Source organism: Equus asinus, chromosome 7, assembly GCF_041296235.1.
Source record: "Equus asinus isolate D_3611 breed Donkey chromosome 7, EquAss-T2T_v2, whole genome shotgun sequence".
NCBI lineage: Eukaryota > Metazoa > Chordata > Mammalia > Perissodactyla > Equidae > Equus > Equus asinus.
In genome coordinates this window covers 41,482,083-41,504,926 of record NC_091796.1, presented here as the reverse complement: position 1 = coordinate 41,504,926, position 22,844 = coordinate 41,482,083, and the positions used below count along the sequence as shown (strand labels likewise).

The 22,844-nt window shown below is 37.7% G+C and overlaps 1 long non-coding RNA gene across 1 annotated transcript; it reads left to right on the top strand.

Moving 5' to 3' along the window:
- The first annotated feature begins 130 nt into the window (after positions 1-130).
- Positions 131-21,475, top strand: LOC139045661 (uncharacterized). Its single transcript, XR_011504479.1, has 3 exons — positions 131-259; positions 2,036-2,233; positions 21,329-21,475. It is a non-coding gene; the product is annotated as an uncharacterized lncRNA (long non-coding RNA).
- The last annotated feature ends 1,369 nt before the right edge of the window (positions 21,476-22,844 follow it).

Genomic DNA, 22,844 nt, shown 5'->3' with positions numbered 1-22,844 from the left:
CGCCGGCCCCCAAGGGAACCTGGAGCCCCCGCCCCGCCCCGCCCCGCCCCGTTCCGCTCCGCCCGCCCGAAACACCGCGCCTGCTGATTGGCCCGCGCCGCACCGTGCCGAGCGAGCGCCCCCTCCCCCCGCGCCGGGACCTGGGCCCCGGCAGCCTCCTGCGTCACCGCCACCCCCGCCCGACGACCCTGCGCTCGGCGCGCTGCGGAGGGCTAAGGGACAGGTCTCGAGCGTGGGATACGTTCCACCCTTGGGATCGGTAATGAAGGATGATGCACCTGGAGGGAAAGGGTTATCTCGAGGAGGGGACTTCAATAGGGTGATTTCCTCCCAAAATACACGCTGGGGAACGTGGTGTTTTTCGGTCCTAGATTCGTGAAACCTCCCATCCTGCGCGTGCTATAGAAACACACGGTCAGAATGTGATATGGATCTATGTATATGCCGTATAATAGTACTTGCCTTCCTATCTGAAGGTCAGCCCTCTGTAGTCCTACTGTAGCTATGTCCGTTCAGGCAGGGCAGCAAAGACTTCTTTGCAGCTAATAGGCCCTTGAGCACTGCGGCACCGACCAGCTTCAATAGGCAAATTGTTTTAATCCACCTCTTAGGCCCTAGGCTACCCTTTGTTCAAAAGCGGCTGCTTTCTCCTGGTTAAATTAGTCCGGATCCTTACCTCTATCACATCCTTCCAACGTATGTGTGCAAGTGTGTCGTTTTCAACTAATCATGTAGGAAGTGGCTGGATGCCCCCTACTGCCATTATTTGCTCAGTATTTCCTGATGCAATGATATTGAACCATCGCTTGATTGGGAGCAAATTTAGTATCTCGTTAGCAAGATGCACATGCCTTAAATTGTGTCTGAAATGGTCCTATGCTATGTGGAGCCTGAGACACCTGAGTTTATAATTCCACTAAGGCCTTTTTATTAACTGTGCAACTCATGGCAAGCTACTGCCCTCTGTAAGCCTCTTTGCCCTCAAATGGTGGGTGTGATACCACCTTGCAAGGCCGTGGGATTAAACAAGATAACTGTAAAATGCGGAAGGGGGATCTGAAATACGAAGTGGAGCAACATATTAAAGAAAAGATAAAACTCACTTGTAAAAAAGGAAAATACCTATGCAAGTGAAAGAAATCCATGAATCGGGTGAGGAAGCAAAATTGTAGTATTTCCCTCTCCGACCCTGCTGACTTTTCATCTCTCTTTATTTGCACCAGTTCAACTGCTTGTTTACAAAGCTAATACCACCATGCTGGCTCAGCGATGGATAATTCTTCTCAGGAAAGGTTAGCTTTTAAAAAGGAAAGTTCACTATAAAACCAAGAGGGAAGTATTAGCATCTTAGAAATTGATGATTATTTCTTATTTCAAGAAATCTGGTCTGTGTATATATGTGCCTGGCTGGCATGGATGACTGCTGTTGTATCTCTCCCAAGTTCACCACAGTACTTAAGACTAATTCGTAGCTATGAGAGTAAATCTTAAAAGGTCATGTCACAAGAAAAAAATTTTCTATGTGTGGTGACGCTGGTAACTAGACTTGTTTTGGTGTTCATTTAATAGTGTATATAAATATCAAATCCTTATGTTGTACACCTGAAGGTTATATGTCAATTATACCTCAAGAAAAAAATCAATTGTAGAAAATAAATTTTTTCAAATGGAAGAAAGACAAAAAAGACTGATTGGTTCTCCCCTGGAGTAAAGCATGGACCAGAAAACCAGCTGAGTCGGTGTACCTTTTAGCGTGATTTATCAACAGTCACATACAGAGGCAGCCGAGCCTCTGGAGGCAGGCAGCCTGGGGTTGAGTCCCAGTCAGTCTCTGGTCAAGTGACCTCAGAGGTTACCTAATCTCCCTGTGCCTCCATTTCCTCGTCAGTTAAAGAAGATCATCATAGTACCTGTTGGGGTTGTTGTGAGGATTAAATTAAATGAGTTAATCCTCTAAAGAGCTTGGGAGAGCCTGACACCTAGTAAGCATAATTTGAATATTTGTTAAATTTGTTTTTAAAATTCTCTCTTTTAGATCACTGTCTGCCAACAGTAACAAGTGATGCTGGTCTCTTCCTCTTTAAAAACCAACTTTCCTCCCGAGTCATCCACGAAGTCTGTCACAGTCTGAGGGATGCCTCAGGGTCTCAGCTCATTTGTAAAGATATACTAAGTCCAAGAAATGCTAACGAAAGCTTTTCAAGCCCAGACTATCAACTTCCTCGGGAGCCAGGTAAGACCCACAACAGAGGAGTGACCCTGCACAAATCTGGTAGGTTTAACTTTATGATATCAAAAAGACCTTAAATTTATAATAGTAAGACATAACAATAGTAAGACACAAGTAAATTTCACTTCACTGCTTTCTTCTGCATTTATTACCACCAGGCATTCCTTTGATTATTTTCTGTCTGCTGGAGGCACCATGCTCTTAAATATTTGAGTATCAAACTGAATAGGTTAAGTTATAACTAATGGTTTTCTATTTGAATTAATCAGAAATATGTTACTGAGATTGCAATTACAACAAAAAAGAAAAATGTGCTTGTTTAATGAGATGGATGACGTTTTAGTTGGTCTGTGCTCAGGGAGGATAAAATCCATAAAGTATTTTGGATTTTCTCACAACCTTGGTAAAATAAAAATTGATGTTTTTTCATGTGAATTGGGAAAAGTAGGAATGAAAGAAAATGGCATATAGAATCTCGCTTTTATGGTTGCTGAGGGTGCAGACCTCCATATTACAATCACTGATAAAATATATTAATTTTATATATTTTAATACATGGTCTCAGCATCAGAGATTCAGTTAAAGAAAATTGTTAGGTTGTTGAATTATGGTTAGACAGTTGAATTCTTTTTACTTGTATAATTGGAATGTAGATTGTATAAAAGTTAGACATTGGCATGATTATAAAATGGAATATATATTCCAAAATATTGTTGTAGTACAGAAACTTATCTTAAATAAAGCCCATTTTCCTGCTGATTTCCATAATAAATATGGTCAGAATGCTGCTGAGAAAAAAAAAATTAGTCCCTATATCTTATTTAGGTTATATTAAAGAAATTTTTAAATAAGTATGTCTTATATTTGGGAAAGTGCACTATTGAAGCGCTCCCCCACCCCCCAGGTTAAAAGTGGGTGGCTGCCTCTCTGCCTGCTGGGGTCTTCCACTGCCCAGGCCCCACGCAGCCCACCTGTAGGCTGAGGAAAATCAAAGCCTCAGCACATGTGTAACCCAGACGCACGGGGCACCTCGGGCATTGTGCACACCAGCTGGACACCTCAGCCCTAGAGAAGGTCCATAGACCTGGCTGCTGAACAGACAATATCCACATTCCTAGAGCTGCCTTGAATTCTAAACAGTGGTTAGTCCTGAGTAACTCTGAGAGAGACTTTTGTTTTTCTTTTCTTTTATGCTTTTTTGGTGAGGAGGATTGGCCCTGAGCTAATATCTGTCACCAATCTTCCTCTTTTGTTTTCTCCACAAAGACGCAGCACATAGTTGAATATCCTAGTTGTAAGTCATTCTAGTTCTTCTGTGTGGGATGCCCCCACAGCATGGCCTGATGAGCAGTGTGTAGGTCTACGCCCAGTACCCAAACCCACAAACCCCAGGCCGGCAGAGTGAAGCACACAAACTCAACCACTCAGCCATGGGCTGGCCCCTGAGAGAGACCTTTCTTATTGATACACATACCCATGTTAAAAAGAAGAAGAAAAAAAACCTCCTGTTCCTTGACACAGTTCAAAAGAAGCTGCTTATTAGAGTCAAAATAGCATACCCACAGTCATCTAATTTTTTAAGAAGTCATTTCCTGAACGTGACTCCATTTTGGTGATATACAGTAGTATGCTAGGACCTAGGACAAAAGCAGAGCAATAAATAATTATGGAATGAAGGAAGGAACACACTCTTAACCTTTTACATAATTATGTATATTCCTTTGGGTTTAGTGTAACAAGGAGTATAAGGTATTTCGCCTTAACTCACCCAGAGCATTTTATCAAAAGAGCCCTCTTCATAGGTGAATGCCTCATAAAAGTAGAAAATAAAATGTATAAATGAAAGATAATATACTATAAAAGTGTACTTCTATCATATCAAGAATCTTATAGCTGTGGCAGACAAAAGTGTTCCAAGAAATGGAATTATGATACAGAATAACTTGTAATGAAGGACATTTGTAGGCCATTTTATGTCCAATTTTTATCATGTTTAACATCATAAGGCTCATAGGATTTTCTCAGTCTGTTCTTTTAGTGACTGAATCACTCTGGGAAAAAAACGAGTGTCAGAGCTTAAATGGGTAAATGCTGAAGTGAGAAATAGAGTTCAGGTAAATTAGGCAGAGAATTTTAGTGGTTCTGTGTCTGAAAAGGGGAATTTGGAATACTGAGGTCCTGACTTAAGCTAAAACCTACAAGTTCATAGTCACAGGAAGGATGTAAGTTACTGTAACAAGACATGTGAAAAATAAGAACTTTAGAGACATCAGAGTTATCAAAAAATAGGAAGAAGCCAAAGTCTTTTCAGCCTGAAAAGTAAAAATAATACTGATTCACCAAGACCAATGAGAAATGCCCAAGAAATGCAAGAACCTAGCAACATTGGGCAAATTATTAACACTATCCAACATATTAGGTCATAGAAAAAATACCGTATCTTTTTTAAAGTAATTGTATAAATATACCCCTATTTTTTTTACCTATCCTATTGTTTGTTAATAGACATTGCTTTTCAATTTCACTCTCTTATGAATAAAACTAGTATAAATATATGCACATATATATGCATTTCTATTGGTTATATACCTAGTAGTCAAAATTCTAGGTTTTATGATATGTGCCTGCTCAGATTTAAGAGAAAATGGCACACAATTTCCCAAAATGATTATACCAGTTTACTCTCCACCAACAGCATTTGAGAGTTCAAGTTGCTCACATTCTCACCAACACACAGTATAGTCAAACCTATTAATATCAGCATTTCAGGTAGAATATAATGGCATCTCATTTGGATTTTAATTTGCACTTTCCTAAGAGCTAATGGGATTGAGCAATTTCTCAGAAATTTATCGGCATACGATATCTTCTGTAGAGGCTGGAAAAGCATTTGATGCAATTGAACAACTTCTGATGTTAAAACTCTTCATAAAAGGGGCTGGCCCCGTGGCCGAGTGGTTAAGTTCGCGTGCTCCTCTGCAGGCGACCAAGTGTTTCGTTGGTTCGAATCCTGGGCGTGGACATGGCACTGCTCATCAAACCACGCTGAGGCAGCGTCCCACATGCCACAACTAGACGGACCCACAATGAAGAATATACAACTATGCACCAGGGGGCTTTGGGGAGAAAAAGGAAAAAATAAAATCTTTAAAAAAAATTAAAAAATAAAAAAGTAAAAAAAAAACTCTTCATAAAATATGGATAAGAAAATATGTTCTTATTCTGTACAGAACTGTCTCAAGCAAGTTGCATCACTATGACTAATGCAGAATCATCCCCATACAAATCATGAAAAAGACGTGGATTGGCAAGAATTAGCCAAAGCCCTAGGATAAGAAAATTTAGAGGTAAAAGTAGTGGAAAGAAAGTGATAAAAAATAAAAAATGGTTATCAGTATTTATAAGTTTATAATTAACCAAAAAAAGCATTAACTGGAAAACTCATTAGATCATATAGGAGAAATTCATCAAGAGCCAATCAGAAAAACACATACACACACTTACCCAGTTCAGCGTGGGGAGACCTTCTTAGAAATGAGAGCTGTAACTGGACTTAGTTATATGGGATCCTACAGTTCCTATGGGAAGTATTTTAAGCATTATACTTAAGCAATTGCCCCAAACTCTCAGATTTTAGCAGTGTTTGGGATGTCCTTCAAAATGTCAAAAGACTTTTGCCAGTCTCCTAATTTTCTTTATTTTCTGTTTTCTCAAGCGTTTCCTTTCTGGCATCACAAGTTGCCAGAAAATTTGCATTCTAACCTAGTGCCTGGTCCTCCACCCTGTTCTTTTGTAGTAGGTAGAGCACTTTTGTGCCATAACTTTGGAAGTTGATTTGTGTCAAAATTATTTATCAGAATTCAAAATAAAACCCAGGAGCAGAGAAAACAACACCCGTTGTAGAATCACTCATCTTAGGATGGCTGGGACATTGCTCACTGGTTATGTTTGGCAGCCATGTAGTCCACTAGTAACTCATTGGTTGAACATTTGATGGTCCTCAGAGCATAGAGGAAAACCCTATTGACAGAGTAATAGATTCTTTAATGGATAAATGCATTGCTATATATATAGCATATTCTATCTGTTAAGGTATCATAAACACAAATAGCAAATGGGAGATATAATGTACCTAATTATATTAAAGATCTGATAACATTTGATCAGTTTACCCCACACAAACATTAACCTGTGAGATTGTACAATAAACAACAAAAAGATCTCAAGTATAGCAGAAACACGTATATGTAAGCTATAAATACACTGAAAAGGAAATGAACAAAACCAATGTGAAGGAAAAACATCAACAACAAAAAAAGGGAGACAGGACTTTCAGTTTTCAGTTCCATGCGTCAGGAGCTTGGAAGTCACCATACCATCCTAACAAGTAAAAAGTTGAGCAGACTGGGGCAGCCCCGTGGCTGAGTGGTTAAGTTCCCACACTCCGCTTTGGCGGCCCAGGGTTTTGCTGGCTCCGATCCTGTGCACAGACATGGCACCACTCATCAGGCCATGCTGAGGTGGCGTCCCACATAGCACAACCAGAAGGACCACAACTACAATATACGACTATGTACTGGGGAACTTCGGGGAGAAGAAGGAAGGAAAAAAATAATAAGATTGGCAACAGATGTTAGCTCAAAAAAAAAAAAAAACTGAACAGACTAAAAACAATCAACAACTCTTCTTGGATCCGTAAGACAGATGAGGACACAGGATAAACCACTGCCCCCAGGTTTGGAGAAACAGGCAAATACAAGGAGTCACAGCTCGCCAGAGCAGAGACTTATGAATGGCAACCACCAAGGGAACCAGTGCCAGATTAGGAAAACCTGCACTGCAACTGACAAATTGATGTAGGGTCAGTATGAACAAGTCTGAGAGTTAAAAACTCCAGGGACCCAGTCATAGAAGACCCTATACTTTTGTGAGTTTTCTTTCTAGGGGCTCAAACAGATTCTCATAATAAATATCAGAGAAAAATCTCCTCACGCGTCCAGCAGGAAGAGGGGAACAGGAACAATTTTGAAATACCCCAGAGCACTCTGTTCTTCTTAACAAGACCTGTCCTCAGGAGAAACTAGTTAACCAGAGCCTAACCTGACCAGGCATTATTAGAGCCTAACTGAGCTCAGGAAAGGAAATACCCAACTTCAGTCAGCTCTCGAGTTCCACATGGGAGAAGGGAAATAGTCCACTCTAGTCATCCTGTCCCATCTAAGCGGGGAGGAAAAAACTGAGAAACACTTGTGAAGTTCACCATCCAGAGGCACAGATTCACTAAAAGACTGGGACCTAATCATAGGACTTTAGAATGCTTCCCCTCCCCCAATACCTTACCACCACATTACTACAGGCGTTATTTACAGGAGTTCCTTTTATGCAGTACATCATGTTCAGCTGTCAAGAAAAAATTAAAAGGCAAAAAACACAACTTGGATAGACAGAGCAAACATCAGAACCACGTGTCAGAGATGTTGGAATTATCAGACAGGAAACTTAAAACAACTATGATTAATATGCTGAGGGCTCTGTTGGATAAAGGAGACAGCAGGCAAGAACAGATGGGCAATGTAAGCAGAGAAATGGAAATCCTAGGAAAGAACCAAAAAGAAATGCTAGAAATAAAAAACACTGAGCCAGAAATGAAAGATGCCTTTGATGGGCTTATTAGTAGGATGCACATAGCTAAGGAAAGAATCTCTAGGCATGAGGATATAACAATAGAAACCCCAAAACTGAAAAGCAAAGAAAGCTAAGACTGAAAAAATCCCAAAATATCCAAGGATGGTGGGACAACCACAAAAAGTATAATGTACACATAATGAGAATACCAGAAGGAGAAGAAAGAGAGAAAGGGGAAGAATAAATATTTGAAACAATAATGGCCTAGAATTTCCTTCAAATTAATGTCAGACACTAAACCACAGATCCAGGAAGCTCAGAGAACACCAAGCAAGAGAAATGTAGAAAAAAAAATTACTCCTAGGCAAATCGTTTTCAAACTACAGAAAATCAAAGATAAAGAAAAAAACCCTGAAAGAATCCAGAGGAAAAGAATACCTTACCTATGGAGGAACAAAGATAAGAATTACATCCAACCTCTGCTCAGAAACCATGCAAGTAAGAAGAGAGTGAAATGGTAAAGTGTTAAGAGAAAAAAAACACCAACCTAGAATTCTGTACTCTGTGAAATTATCTTTCAAAAGTGAAGGAAAAATAAAAATTTTCTCAGACAAACAAAAACTAAGGGAATTTGTTTCCACTAGAATTGCCTTACAAGAAATGTTAAAAGAAGTTCTTTAGAAAGAAGAAAAATAATATAGGTCAGAAACTCAAATCTACATTAAAAAAAGGTAGTGCAACAAAAGAATAAGTGAAGGTAAAATAAAAACTTTTGTTTTTCTTATTCTTAATTGATCTAGCACATAACAGTTTGTTCAAAATAATAATGGCAACAATGCATTTGATTATGTATGCTTATGTATATATATATGCTTGTATATAAGGGAAATGAATGACAACAATGGGGACAGGAGGGAGGAATTAGGATTATTTTGTTACTGTAAGGTACTCACACTACCCATGAAGCAGTATACCGTTATGTGAAAGTGAACTTGGATTAGTTGTAAATGTATATTGCAAACTCTAGGGCAACACCTGAAAAAAAGCTTAAAAAGAAGTGCAAATGATATGCTAAGAAATGAGAGAAAATGGAATTATACAAAATGCTTAATTAAAACCACAATAGACAGGAAAAAGTGGAAGGCAAAAGAAGGAACAAAGAACAAAGGCAACAAGTAGAAAACTAACAAATATGATAGATATTAATCTAACAATATCAGTAATCACTTTGAACATCAATAGTCTAAATGCACAAATTAGAAGACAGACATTGTCAGAGTGTATCAAAAAACAAAAACCAACCATGTTGTCTATAAGAAATCCACTTTGATATAAAGGCGCATATAGATTAAAAGTAAAAGGATGGAGGAAAATATACCATGCTAACATTAATCAAAAGAAAACAGGAGTAGCTCTGTTAATTTCAGACAGAGCAGACATCGAAAAAAGGAAAGTTATCAGGGATTAAGAAGGGCATTACATAATGATAAAGGGGTCAATTCTCTAAAAAGATGTAACAGTCTTTAATGTGTATGTGCCCACCCATAGAATATCAAACAACACAAGGCAAAAACTAACAGAAATGTGAGAAGAAATAGATGAATCAACTGTCAGAGTTAGAGACTTCAATACCACTCTATTAGAAGTAGACAGATCCAGAAGGCAGAAAATCAGTAAAGACGTAATTGAACTCCCCACCACCATCAGTCAGTTGGATATAATAGACATCTATGGACTACATCCAACAACAGCAGAATACCCATTCTTCTCAAGCTCACATGAAACATTCATCAAGATAGACCACATTCTGGGCCATAAACCCCACTTTAACAAATTTAAAAGAATAGAAATTATACAATGTCTGCTCTCAGACTACTGAGAATTAAACTAGAAATTGATAATAGAAAGATAACTGGAGAATCCCAAAATATGAAGGGATACAACAGCACACTTCTAAACAACACATAGGTCACAGAAGAAACCTCAAGAGAAATTTTAAAAGATTTTGAACTAAATCAAATAAAAACATAACATTAAAATTTGTAGGATGCAGCAAAAGCAATGCTTAGAGGAAGTTAATAGCATTGAATGCATATATTAGAAAAGAATAAAGATATAAAATCAATAATCTAAGTTTCCACCTTAGAAAACTAGAAAAAGAAGAGCAAATTAAATCCAAAGTAAGCAGAAGAAAGGAAATAATAAGAATTAGAACAGAAATCAATGAAATTGAAAACAAGAGGTCCATCAATAGAGAAAATCAACAAAACCAAAAGCTGGTTCTTTGAAAAGATCAATAAAATTGATAAGCCTCTAGCCACACTAAGAAAAAAGAGAGAGAATACAAATTACTAATATCAGGAATGACATGGACAATTAAAAGGATAATAAGGGAATACTATGAATAACTCTATGCCCACAAATTTGATAACCTAGATTAAATGGACTACTTCATTGAAAGACGCTAGCTACCAAAACTCACACAAGAAGAAATAGACAATCTGAACAAGCCTATATCTATTAAAGAAATCAAATTAATAATTAATAATCTTCCAAAACAAAAAGCACCAGGCCTAGATAGGTTCACTGGTGATTTCTACCAAATATTAAAGGGAGAAATTATACCAGTTCTATACAATCTTCAGAGGCTAGAAGCAGAGAGAATACTTCCTAACTCATTCTTGAGGCCAGCATTGCCCTAATACCAAAACCAGTCACAGTCATTACAAGACAAGAAAACTGCAGACCATATCCTTCATAAACATGGATGTAAAACTCCTCAACAAAATATTAGCAAATCAAATCCAACAATGTATAAAAAGAATTATACACCACAACCAAGAGGGATTTCTGCCAGGTATGCAAAGCTGGTTCAACATTTAAAATCAGTTAATGTAATCCATCACATTAACAAGATAAAAAAGAAAAATCACATGATTATATCAATAGATGCAGAAAAAGCATTTGACAAAATCCAACACCCATTCATGACTTTAAAAAATACCTCTTGGTAAACTAGGAATAGAGGGGAACTTCCTCAACTTGATGAAGACTATCTGCAAAAAACCTACAGCTAACATCATACTTAATGGTGAGAAACTTGAAGCCTTTCCCACTAAGATCAGGAACAAAGCAACGATCTTCCCTCTCACTACTCATTTTTTAGCATCATACTGTAAGTTGTAGCTAATACCATAAGACAAGAAAAAGAAATGAAAGGCATACAAGTTGGGAAGGAAGAAATAAAACTGTCCTTTTTTGCAGATGACATAATTGTCTATGTACAAAATCTGAAAAAATCTACAAAAAACTCCTGGAACTCATAAACAATTATAGCAAGTTTGAAGGACAAAAGGTTAATATACAAAAGTCAGTCACTTTCCTATATACCAGCAATGAACAAGTAGAATTTGAAATTAAAAACATGATACCATTTACATTAGCACCCCAAAAATGAAATAGGCATAAAATCTAACAAAATACATACAAGATCTTTATGAAGAAAACTACAAAACTTTGATGAATTAAATCAAAGGACTAAATAAATGAAGAGATATTTTATGTTCATGGATAGGAAAACTCAATCTTGTCAAGATGTCAGTTCTTCCCAACTTAATCTATAGATTCAGTGCAACCTCAATAAAAATCTCAGCAAGTTGTTTTGTGGATGTTGACAAATTGATTCTAAAGTTTGATTCTAAATTCTAAAATTGATTCTAAAAAAGAGGCAAAAGACCAAAAATAGCCAACATAATATTGAAGGAGAAGAACAAAGTTGGAGAACTGACTCTACTTGACTTCAAGACTTACTACAAATATACGGTAATCAAGACAGTTTGATATTGGCAAAAGAATAGACAAATAGATCAATGGAACAGAATAGAGAGCCCAGAAATAGACTCACATAATGGTGATGACTATTTAGATGCAGCACCAAAGACGTGATCCATGAAAGAAATAATGGATAAGCTGGACTTCACTAAAATTAAAAACTACTCTGCAAAAGACAACGTCCAAGAGAATGAGAAGACGAGCCACAGACTGGGAGAAAAATATTTGCAAAAGATGCAGCTGATAGAGAACTGTTTTCCAAAATATACAAAGAACTCTTCAAACTCAATAGTAAGAAAACAACCCAATTAAAAAATGAGCCGAAAGACACCTCTCTAAAGAAGATATACAGATCGAAAATAAAGATATGCAAAGATGCTTCACATCATATGTCATTAGGGAAATGCAAATTAAAACGAGATACCACCACACACCTATTAGAATGGCCCATATCCTGAGTGCTGACAACACCAAATGCTGGCAAGGACGTGGAGCAACAGTAACTCTCATTCATTGCTGGTGGGAATGAAAAATGGTACAGCCACTTTGGAAGATAATTTGGCAGTTTCTTACAAAACTTAACATGCTCTTGCCACACGATCCAGCAGTCATGCTCCTTGGTATTTACCAAACGGAGCTGAAAATTTATGTCCACACAAAAATCGGTACATGCATGTTTATAGCAGCTTTATTCATCATTGCCAAAACTTGGAAGCAACCAAGATGACCTTCATTCAGTAGGTGAATGGATAAACTGTAGTATCTCAAGACAATGGAATATTATTCCAAGCTAAAAAGAAATGAGCTATCAAACCACGAAAAGGAGGAACCTTAAATGCACATACTAAGTGAAAGAACCCTATCTGAAAAGACTACATACTGTATGATTCTGACTATATGACACTCTGGAAAAGGCAAAACTGTGAAGACAGTGAAAAGACCAGTGGTTGCCAAGGGGCTGGGAGGAAGGAAGGGATGAATAGCTAGAGCACAGAGGTTTTTCAGGCAGTGAAACTATTCTGTATGGTACTGTAATGGTGGATACGGGTCATTTATACATTTGTCCAAACCCATAGAATGTACAATACCAAGAGGGAACCCTAATGTAAACTGTGGACTTTAGGTGATAATGATGTGTCAATGTAAGTTCATCAGTTGTAACAAATGCACCATTCTGGGGAGGAATGTTAATAATGGGGGAGGCTGTGCATGTGTGGGGGCAAAGAATCTATGGGGAAATCTCTGTACCTTCCCCTCAATTTTTCTGTAAACCTAAAACTGCTCTAAAAAAACAACCAAAAAAAGAAAGCCAAACCTTTTAAAATAAGGGCCAATTTGAAAATAAGTTCAACTCCTGTTGAAAATCAGGTGTTTTATTAAAATAAATTTGCTTCCCCAAAAAATAGAGATCAAAGAGAAGGCTTGAAAAATGGAAAACATGGGAAATTCAGCATTAGAAAGATGAGGATTCTCCCTAAATGTTGGAGAATGACCAAGCTAGAGAATTACGATCCCTTATCCCAAAAGTAGATGATTTAAGACAGGACACACCGGGGCTGGCCCCGTGGCACAGCGAAGTTTGCATGTTCCACTTGGGCGGCCCAGGGTTCGCCGGTTCTGATCCCAGGTGCGGAGATGGCACCGCTCATCAAGCCATGCTGTGACAGATGTCCCACATAAAAAGTAGAGGAAGATGGGCACGGATGTTAGCTCAGAGCCAGTCTTCCTCAGCAAAAAGAGGAGGATTGGCTGCAGATGTTAGCTCAGGGCTGATCTTCCTGAAAAAAAAAAAAGACAGGACACACAGCAGTAAGCATGCTTGCAAGGCAAGAGACAACTCCCTAACTATAATATAACAACATTCATAATCACTACTGATTATATTTCTAGTATTCTTCATCTGATGAGGCATGAAAAATATGATTCTCATCAGGGTGAGGAAGAAGATTAATCTATCTTTAAATCAATGAAGTCTTTCCTTCAGGAAGATGTAACGTAAACAGAAAGCATTTCCCAACTAGTCAGCTAAAGCGTCTGAGATGGAGAAAGTCAGCACTTGTAAAGACCTGCCTTCCTAGATGGAAGCATTGTTTCCTGCACTGAGCATAACACCCCTTTACTTACCCAGAGCACAGATGTGTCCCAAGCAAGACTGGCCCTCTTTAAACGCACCAACCTCTTCAGGACTACAGAGTACTAGGTAGAGAATAATCGCTCAAGTCTCTCCAGACTCAACAATGGGTTGAAAGAGCCGGTGTACCAAGGAGAGGGCATAAAGTGACTTCAGTTAGAGCCCTTTGCTGTTAGATCTTCACCCCTAGTCGAGTGAAAAGCACCCGTAGGGCTTTTGTTCACATGGGCATTTGCAACAACTGGCAATTCTTCCTGAGTTATAGTTGATTCAGGTTCTGGTCCTGACATGAGTTTTCGTAGAATAACTATTCTAACAAAGTGTTTCCCTATTTTTGCTATATGATAAAAACTGCTTAATCAAAAATTCCACTTGACCAAAAGAATACATATTAACTGTGAAATTGATAGTACAAAACAGCTGAAATAAATTTTACCCCTCCACATTTTACATATGAGCCATCCCAAGACCCTATATGTCTTTAAATTTACCTACCATTCTATCATTAAATTTAAATGGTTAATGGTAGAATAATTTTACCGATATGAATTGCATAGTAATTAATAAATAGACATTTAATTTTAAACATTCTTGATTGAGTTCCTGACCCCTCATTGTAAAATAACATTCAAATCTCCTAGGAGCCTTTATCATGTATGGCAATTCTTAAGAACCATGCTATACATCGAGAGGGAGTATTCACACTAGGAAATATAAGTCTCATTAAAGTAAGGTGGGGGTGACTTTTTTCCTAGCTGTAAGAAAAACCTTTCTGATAAACCCTTCTCCACTGCCACAGAGAAAAAGAGCTAAAACAATAAAAATATTATACATGTAGCAGGAGGAAAACTTGTTCTTAAAGGCTAGGCTGGCGGAATGGTTTCCAGTTTAAAGCTTTGAAGTAAAAACAGCTCTGCCACCTCTCACCCCTGAAATCAGCTGAAAATAGTGAGCAGTACAAGCAAAATCTTCAGTGAGGCCAGAAAAAGCCTGAAACCTTGAACAATTACATATGAAGAAAGCCCGGAAATATTTTCCTCCAGTCAGGGAGAATGCTCAAAGAGGATTCCTGCTCAGGACATTTAGGACAGAGGTGTCTGCGTGGAAGTCTCTGAGGCAGTGGGATCCCTGAGGGGCAAAACAGTCGCTGCCTCCTGTGGAAGGAGAGGTGCCTGTGGGCTGTCTGGAGAGCCTCTCGCCACTTTTCGCACTGTGGCAGGAGAAGCACAGACACACCGTTTCTCTAAGAAGCAGGCTATCAATGTCTCATGTGGAGGCAACAATCTTGGATGACATCCAGCCCTGAGCTGCCAATTTTTGTAAGCTGAAGAGTTGTGAAAGCTAAACCAAAGGTAAACATACTGAAAAATTCTATCATAGGGAGATTCATGAAAAACCAGTGCAATTTCTCCTAACCTGGATTAGAATTATGCCACAGGGCAAAGTGGTAGGAAAGCTTTCATAGGCAACATCTTGTAATGCGGCTGCTCTGCAGGTGCACTCCCTGGCCCTTACCCCCGACTAGACTGGGGGTAACTCCATTCAAAGCAGAAATAATCAAGAAGGGGCCAGCATAAAACACAAGAAAAATGGGAGGAAAAAAACACGACATAAGAAAGGCAGATAACAACCACATATCAGAAAGATTATACTAAGAATGAAATCAGTATAGATTTTTTTTAATTCAAAAGAATTTATACACACACACTTATCTGAGATATATATAAATAGAGAAAGGTACAAGGGCTCAAGGAAGCAGGTGCAAAATAAACTGGCAGAGCTTAGGACAGAAATGAAAGAGAAGAATAATACCATCACAAAAATCATGTCCATATGGAAAGCAGAAATAAAAGGATAACAGATATTGCTGAAAACACAATCAGAGATGTGAGATAATGAGCTTGAGAAAACAGAGCAAGGTGAAATAATAAAGAAAAAAAAAGAGATATGGGGGGCCGGTCCAGTGGCGCAGTGGTTAAGTGCGCACATTCTGCTTTGGTGGCCCAGGGTTCGCCAGTTCAGATCCCGGGTGTGGACATGGCACCACTTGGCAAGCCATGCTGTGGTAGGCGTCCCACATATAAAGTAGAGGAAGATGGGCACGGATGTTAGCTCAGGGCCAGTCTTCCTCAGCAAAAAGAGGAGGATTGGCAGGAGATGTTAGCTCAGGGCTAATCTTCCTCAAAAAGAAAAAAGATATGGAAGACAGGAGACAAAATTCACATCATATGCACATGGTATCAGTATTGGTATTGCTAAAGAGGAAAATGGAATAAATGCAACAGAAAAGAATTCAAAAATATAATTGAACAAACTAAAAGGAAGGAGTACCTCTATCTATCCTTTATAGATTTCCTTGGCTTCTTCTATTCCTATCAAGTCTTGCATTTGATTAATCAAGTTTTATTTCATTCCTTTTCCTCCTCTACTGTTTTTTACATCCTATTGCTATTACTTTATTGATTAACCTCACATTTTTAACATGCATATTAAAATTTTTATTATTTTTAAGTAACTCTAAAATTATCGGTGTCTCTCTCTCAACCAAAGATCTAAAACAATTTAATTTCTCTCAGTCTCCATTCCATAGAACATGCCATGCCTACTAGTTTATTTTGTTTTAATCCTTATCAAATTGCTTTTTTAAAATATTGTTGCTGCTGCTTTTAGAATTAATACTTATATGTATTTTTCTGAGGTTTGTACCCATTTCTCTTCTTACCATGGCTTCTTGTGTCAGCTGCTTCATCTAAGTTTGTTTTCCTTCTTGCTCGAGTATATGCTTTATAGTTCTTACAGTGAGGGTGTGTGGGTACTAAACTTTCGGTCATTGTCTGTATAAATATGTCTTTGTTTTACGCTCACTGCTAAATGATTGTTAGCTTGGTAGAGAATTGTAAGTTGACAGTTATTTTTCCTTCAGCCTTTGAAGGTATTGTGTCATTGTCTTATGGTATCTATGATTGCTGTTTGATTGTCATTCCTTTGAAGATAAATCTCTCTCCATCGCTGTTATGGTTTTCTGTTTTTTGCAATGTTCTGTGGTTTTACTATTATATCTTTGAAATGTGTTTTTATTTATACTGCTAAGGACTCAGTGTGTATGATGTCTTTCTGAAATTCTGGAAAATTTTCAGCCATTAGTTCTCTGAATATTGCTTCTTCTCCATTCTCTCTATGTGCTGCTTCAGGAATTCTATTTGGCATATGCTGTACGTTCCCAGCCCCACTCCCTGTGTTTTAGTTTCTCTTTCAATTTTCCATCTCTTCATCTCTGTATGCTTCATTCTGGGTTAGTTCCTCAGCTGTATATTCATTCAGTTATTGTGGCACTTTCCTCTTCTTTCTTTTGTTTTTTTTTTTTGTATATGTTTATGATGGAAGGATGTCTCTTTCTTGTAAACTCAATCTATCATCTTAAAGGAGGTTGAAGGCTTATATCAACAGATTCAAAGAACATGACATGTCTCATAAAAAAATTAATACAGACTAATCAACCCTGATCAATATCCTCAGTAAATGACAAAAAAGAAAGAGTCCTGTGGGCATCCAAGCAAAAAGGTCAAATCATTATAATGGGGAAAAAATTAACTGGCTCCGGACTTCTTCACAGGGGCGCTGAATTCTACAGTAATTTTCAGAAGTCACCAGGGAAAGAAAATGTCATGCAATAATTATATACATATGCAAATTGTTGCTTAGCATAAAGGCAACAAACAGATACTTTCAAACATGGAAGAAGTCAAGAAATAAACTTCCCATGAGCCCCTTCTTGAAAAACTCTGCTATACAGGGAATTTCAACTATCAAACAGCTGAATGAAGAAACGATGGTGAAGGAATGATGTGACCGCTGAATCGATATAAATGTAGAACAAAGGCTAAACAATTGTGGTAATTGTGGGTGCTGGATGTAAACTTTAGCAACTCAACTAAAATTGGTGGAAGGAAGCAAGGAGAAGATGAGCAGTAATTATGTAAATATATTCATTGTTGCATCTGTTATAGTGGGTAGAAATGGAATTTGTTTAAAGCTGGTTAATCAAGTTATAAAGTTCCAGCTGTTTGAAAATAAAGAGGTAATCACTAAAATAATTAATAATTTAGCCAAACAAAATCAGGTGGTAGAGAGGAAAGAGGAAAGATATAATCCCATTTATATAAAGACAAAAAAACAGGCAAAATTAATCTCTGGTGATAAATGTCAGAAAAAGGTTGCTTTCAGTGAGAGTACTTCTGGCAGGGTACTAACTGAAAGAGGGCAAGAGAATACCTTCTGGGATTCTGGTGGTCACACATGGAAAGAGTCATCAATCTCTACATATAATATGTGTCTACTTTACTACATGAGTATGTTGTAACTCAATAATTTTTTTAAATTCAAATAAGTTATGTATAAAAAAATTATTCAGCCAAAACTAAAGATATAAAAAGAAAAATAGAAGAAGAGTAGAAGAAAAACATTTTAGTTTTCTCTTCTAAGCCTAAGTTAGTCATGTAGATATGAATAAAGCTATAAAGGAACAAAATGATACAGTTAATATAGGTTTAACTAAAATATATATGAAATTCCATTCTTTGTAAAAAAAATGCTTTTGCTTCAAGTGTTTATGCGATGTTTCTAAAATTGATCATATTTTAGACTACAAAGATTATCTTTGATGTCACCTTCAGCCTTGATCTCTGAGTGACCACGTGGAGCAAAGACCCACCACACATCCATCTGAACCTACCAGCCCACATTGACATGGAGTCTGAGCAAGGAATGAACCTTTGTTTTATCAAGCAACTGATATTTCAGGAATAATTTATGTTACAACATAACACAGACTATTACAACTAATAAATTAGGCTAACAAAACAATAGAACAGAATAGAAATGCAGAATTAGACTCAAATGAATGTGGAAATTCAATATATACAGAAGTGGAATTTTCAAATCATGGGAAATGGGCATGATTAGTCATTAAATGGAGAAGGAACAGTGCTAACATCTCAAAGATCTACTTAATTCTTTACAGTAAATTTCCAGAGAGTTCAAAGTTTTAAATATAAAAAGTAAAATTGTAAAAATACTAGAAGAAAACAAGGTGAATCTTTTGACTGTCTCAGAATGGGGAAACTCTTTCTAATCAAAGACATTGAAAGAAATGATTGAAAAGTGTTATGAAACAAAATTTAAATTTTCTTATCGGAACTGTCCCATAAGCAAAGTTAAAAATCAATGACAACCTGGAAACAAATATTTGAAATGCATAAAAGAGACAAAGGATTAATTTCCTTAATATATAAAAAAGCACTTACATGTCAATAAGAGACATAGGAAAGGAAGTTCTCAGGGAAAAAAATTCATTTTAAATAAATAGAAAATTGTTAAACTTTTACTCACAATTTTTAAAATGCAAATTAAAATGGCAATGAGATATCATCTTCCACTTATTGGTTTGGCAAAGAATAAACTATTGGCAAGGCACTATTAGTGGCAGTGGAAACTAATGCAAACTTCTAAGGGAGCAATTGTTCACATTTATTAATATTTTAAATGCATATAGTTTTGGTACAGCAATTAGTATTTTTCAAAATTGTTCTGCAATTCTACTTGCACGTATGTGCAAAGATATAAATACAAGGATATAGGTTTGAAGCAATGTTATAGGAAGACTGGAAACCATTTAACTGCTAACATAAAGGGACTGGATAAATAAGTTACATCAGTGCAATGGAAAATTATGCTTGTACAGGCTTAAGGTAGATTTCATGTGAGTTGATACAGCCTGACACCTAAGCTCCAGAAAATTGCATAAATGGTGTTCTCATTTATATCTTTAGGATTCCAGTAGGCAACACACAAACTGGATAATCTGAGGAATTTTCAAAGGAGACTGTTTATAAGTTCTGAGCGGGGTATGGAGAAACCTCCAGAGATAATACAAGGCACTGTAACCACAAAATGCCTGAAGAGGTGAAGGAAAGGCACAGTTAAATGATCTACATCCTAACCTTAGTGGTTACAGGTTTTTGAACATTTGTGAAAAGTCATTGTATCATAAAGTTAAGATTGTGCACTTCACTGTCCAAAGTTGTAGTTCAATAAGAGAAATTGAGTTACTGTGGGAGTGAAAAAAAAAAAAGAAAGGCACAGTTATCAGAACTGGAGGTAGAGAGTAAGTAATTGGAGAGAGCCACCAATGGGACCTTAGGAAGACAGGCCAAGGTCCCACCTCTCTTCTCTCCCCCTTAGATCTTCCAACCTGAAGCCAGAGGTGAGAGAGTCTGAGGCTGAATCCATAATGGAGCTATGAACAGGAAAAGAAAGATAGTGGATCTGGAGGGGAAAATGCACTCTACTTTTTGGAAAGTGGGAATATACACATACTTATGTACCCAAGAATCTGGAATGAAGGGCCTTTGAGAAAAAGAACTGTGAGAATTGGGGCGTTTGCAACATGAGGTAGAAGGAAATCACACTTTCTCTGCATTCTCTATTTTACTATTGAAATTTGTAACCTGATGCCTATATTATTCTTTTGATTTAAAAACTAGCCGGTGGCAGAATTTGTTTTAAGGAGAAAAACTCTTGTTTAGCAAAGCATCTTAGTAGGTCATCCTGGCTGAGGAAAGGGAGATCTGAGAAGCAAAGGAGAGAGAAAAAGCAGAAAGAAAAGAAAAGAAAAAACACCCAAAACTCTGTTGAGAATAATTTGGAGAGAGTGAGGGAACCCAAGAATGGGCAGAAAGTGGGGAGAAGTTAAGAATTTGAGGAGAGATACAAGGCCCCCAGAAAATGCTGGATAGCTGAGACCTAAGGAGAAAAAAGGGGAAGAATGACTCAGAATTCTAATGATAGCCTCTGTAATACTCAGTTTTGTATTACCCCAACCCTTCAGAAAAACCAGCCACATTCAGTGCCTTGTGTTTATGGCATGTGGTTAGGGTGGGAGGGAGTGATTAAAAGAAGAGGGACTCTGTTTCCTGTTTGGGCTGTTTTAGGACTGACAATAAAGTAGAGTTACAGTTGGACAGATACAAACAACACATTGCATCCCAAACCAGAAATTGGGACAGAATCTAACTTGGGAAAACATAAGCCCCTAGAAGGTCTTCAGGGATGTAGGAGGGAGGCTGACTTTCACCATATGTGAGTTCGGAGATGAAGCCAGTATTAAGAAAAGAATGAGCCTAAACAGCTGGAGCTCTGAGGATGCCTGGGGAGCTGTGTGGTACGTATAGAATCAGAGGAGAGCCAAATAAATGGATTCAAGGACAGCTCTGACTCAGGTATTCCACAAATGTCTAAGAATTCATATGGAGAAATGTGTAAAGCTCTGAGCTCTCCTACGTTCCATTGGCCGTTTTGCATATCAGCAGGGTGAAGAGGTTTGAGTATTTTCTGGGAGTTGATAGCCAGTGCTTTATGATTTAGAAGAGACTAACTCTGAGACTTTTTCTCTCATACTAAATCATGTTTCCAGGCCCAGGATTTTAATCCTTCTTTGTTATCTCTATTTCTAGCAAAAACAACATCAGTGACAACAAAAACTGAATATGGAAAAGTGGACCTGTAAGTTTTGCAGTAAATGATGTCAGAATTTCAAGTACAAATAATAATTAATAATAATGTTACAGGTAATTACTAATCTGAAGAACCTAGAGGGCTTTAAGATATATAGGAATAATAGGATGGGTTAAGCAAAACCAAGATCTTTTATAAAAGAGTATAAAAGATCTTTTTTTGTACCAAAAAAGGCTTGTATCTATCCCCAGTACAGTTTTTGTTATGCCTTATCCTAAATATATAAAAGTCTGATAAATAGGTATTGAGATTTGTTTTTCTAGGAGTGATGGCAGGTTGCATCTTTAGAGGACACAATGTGTAGATTTTTGCTCTCTCCTTCAGACAGGAACCAGCCTAACGAGACAGGATTGTCTGTAAGTCCCCTGGCCTAGGAAAATAAGGCCCCTAACCAATTGGCGAGCTAGGAGAATCAGATAGAGACCACCAAGATCCACATTTCGCAGCTTCAGGACTTTCCCTGGCTTATGCATATGCCCTAGCTCCCAGGAGTTGTCTGAAGGTGACTCTAGCCCCATTACCATAGTAAACATCACACTCAGGGCTGGAAAGCTAGCATGCTAATGATACATGCAATGCATTTGGTGGCGTGTCAAACAGTAGCACAAATGCAAGAAAAACCCTACCTCTGCATGCCATGATAAGGTGCTCCTCCCCAGCCTTTGCCTAATAAAAAGCCCCACAGTCCCGCTCCTTAACGAGCCAGTCACCTGCCCCTTTCCTTTCCACACCAGCTTCCTTGTGCCTCTCCTGTGCACAAGCTAATAAACTTTTACTTTTCTACTCCCATTTGTTTTCTCTCTTGATTTCCATCCCAGGGGACAACAAGAACCCAATACACCGGTAACATCCTGACCAATAATACATAGTTGTGAATTTACCAATTGGTCTAGGGATGCAGCCAATGGCCATTGAAGAGTTATTTTCATAGCAAAATTAAGCAACACCTAACGACCTCACTTGTACAATACATACAATAATCGACTGAGCCGAGTGGTCCAGCATATGGGGGAAGTGAAAAGAGTCACAGGATTAGTAATTAATTTACAATTTGAGAGCGATATATAGAGGAATGTACATAGGCATACAAAGCTAAATGTTTACCGCTATAACTCTATATTGATACTTTGTTTACCTACCAAAAGAATTCGGCATAGCCTATAATTTAAAAATCACAGATACAGTACAGTGCCAAAATCAGTCAAACAAGATAAATAAGACAAAAGCCAGTTATAATAAATATGAAACTATATAAATGTAGCCGTTCACAGTTTATAGATGGAAATATAGAGTAGAGCTGACCTGCTCAAACTCAATGCCTTATACAATATCTGTGATTTAGCATATTTGAATCTGATTTACTTTCTTAACTCTACCGAATCAATGAGCATAATCAAAGTACATACACAATAGGATTTGTTAAACGGTGTTATCTAAAACTTGGCTGTAAGGCAG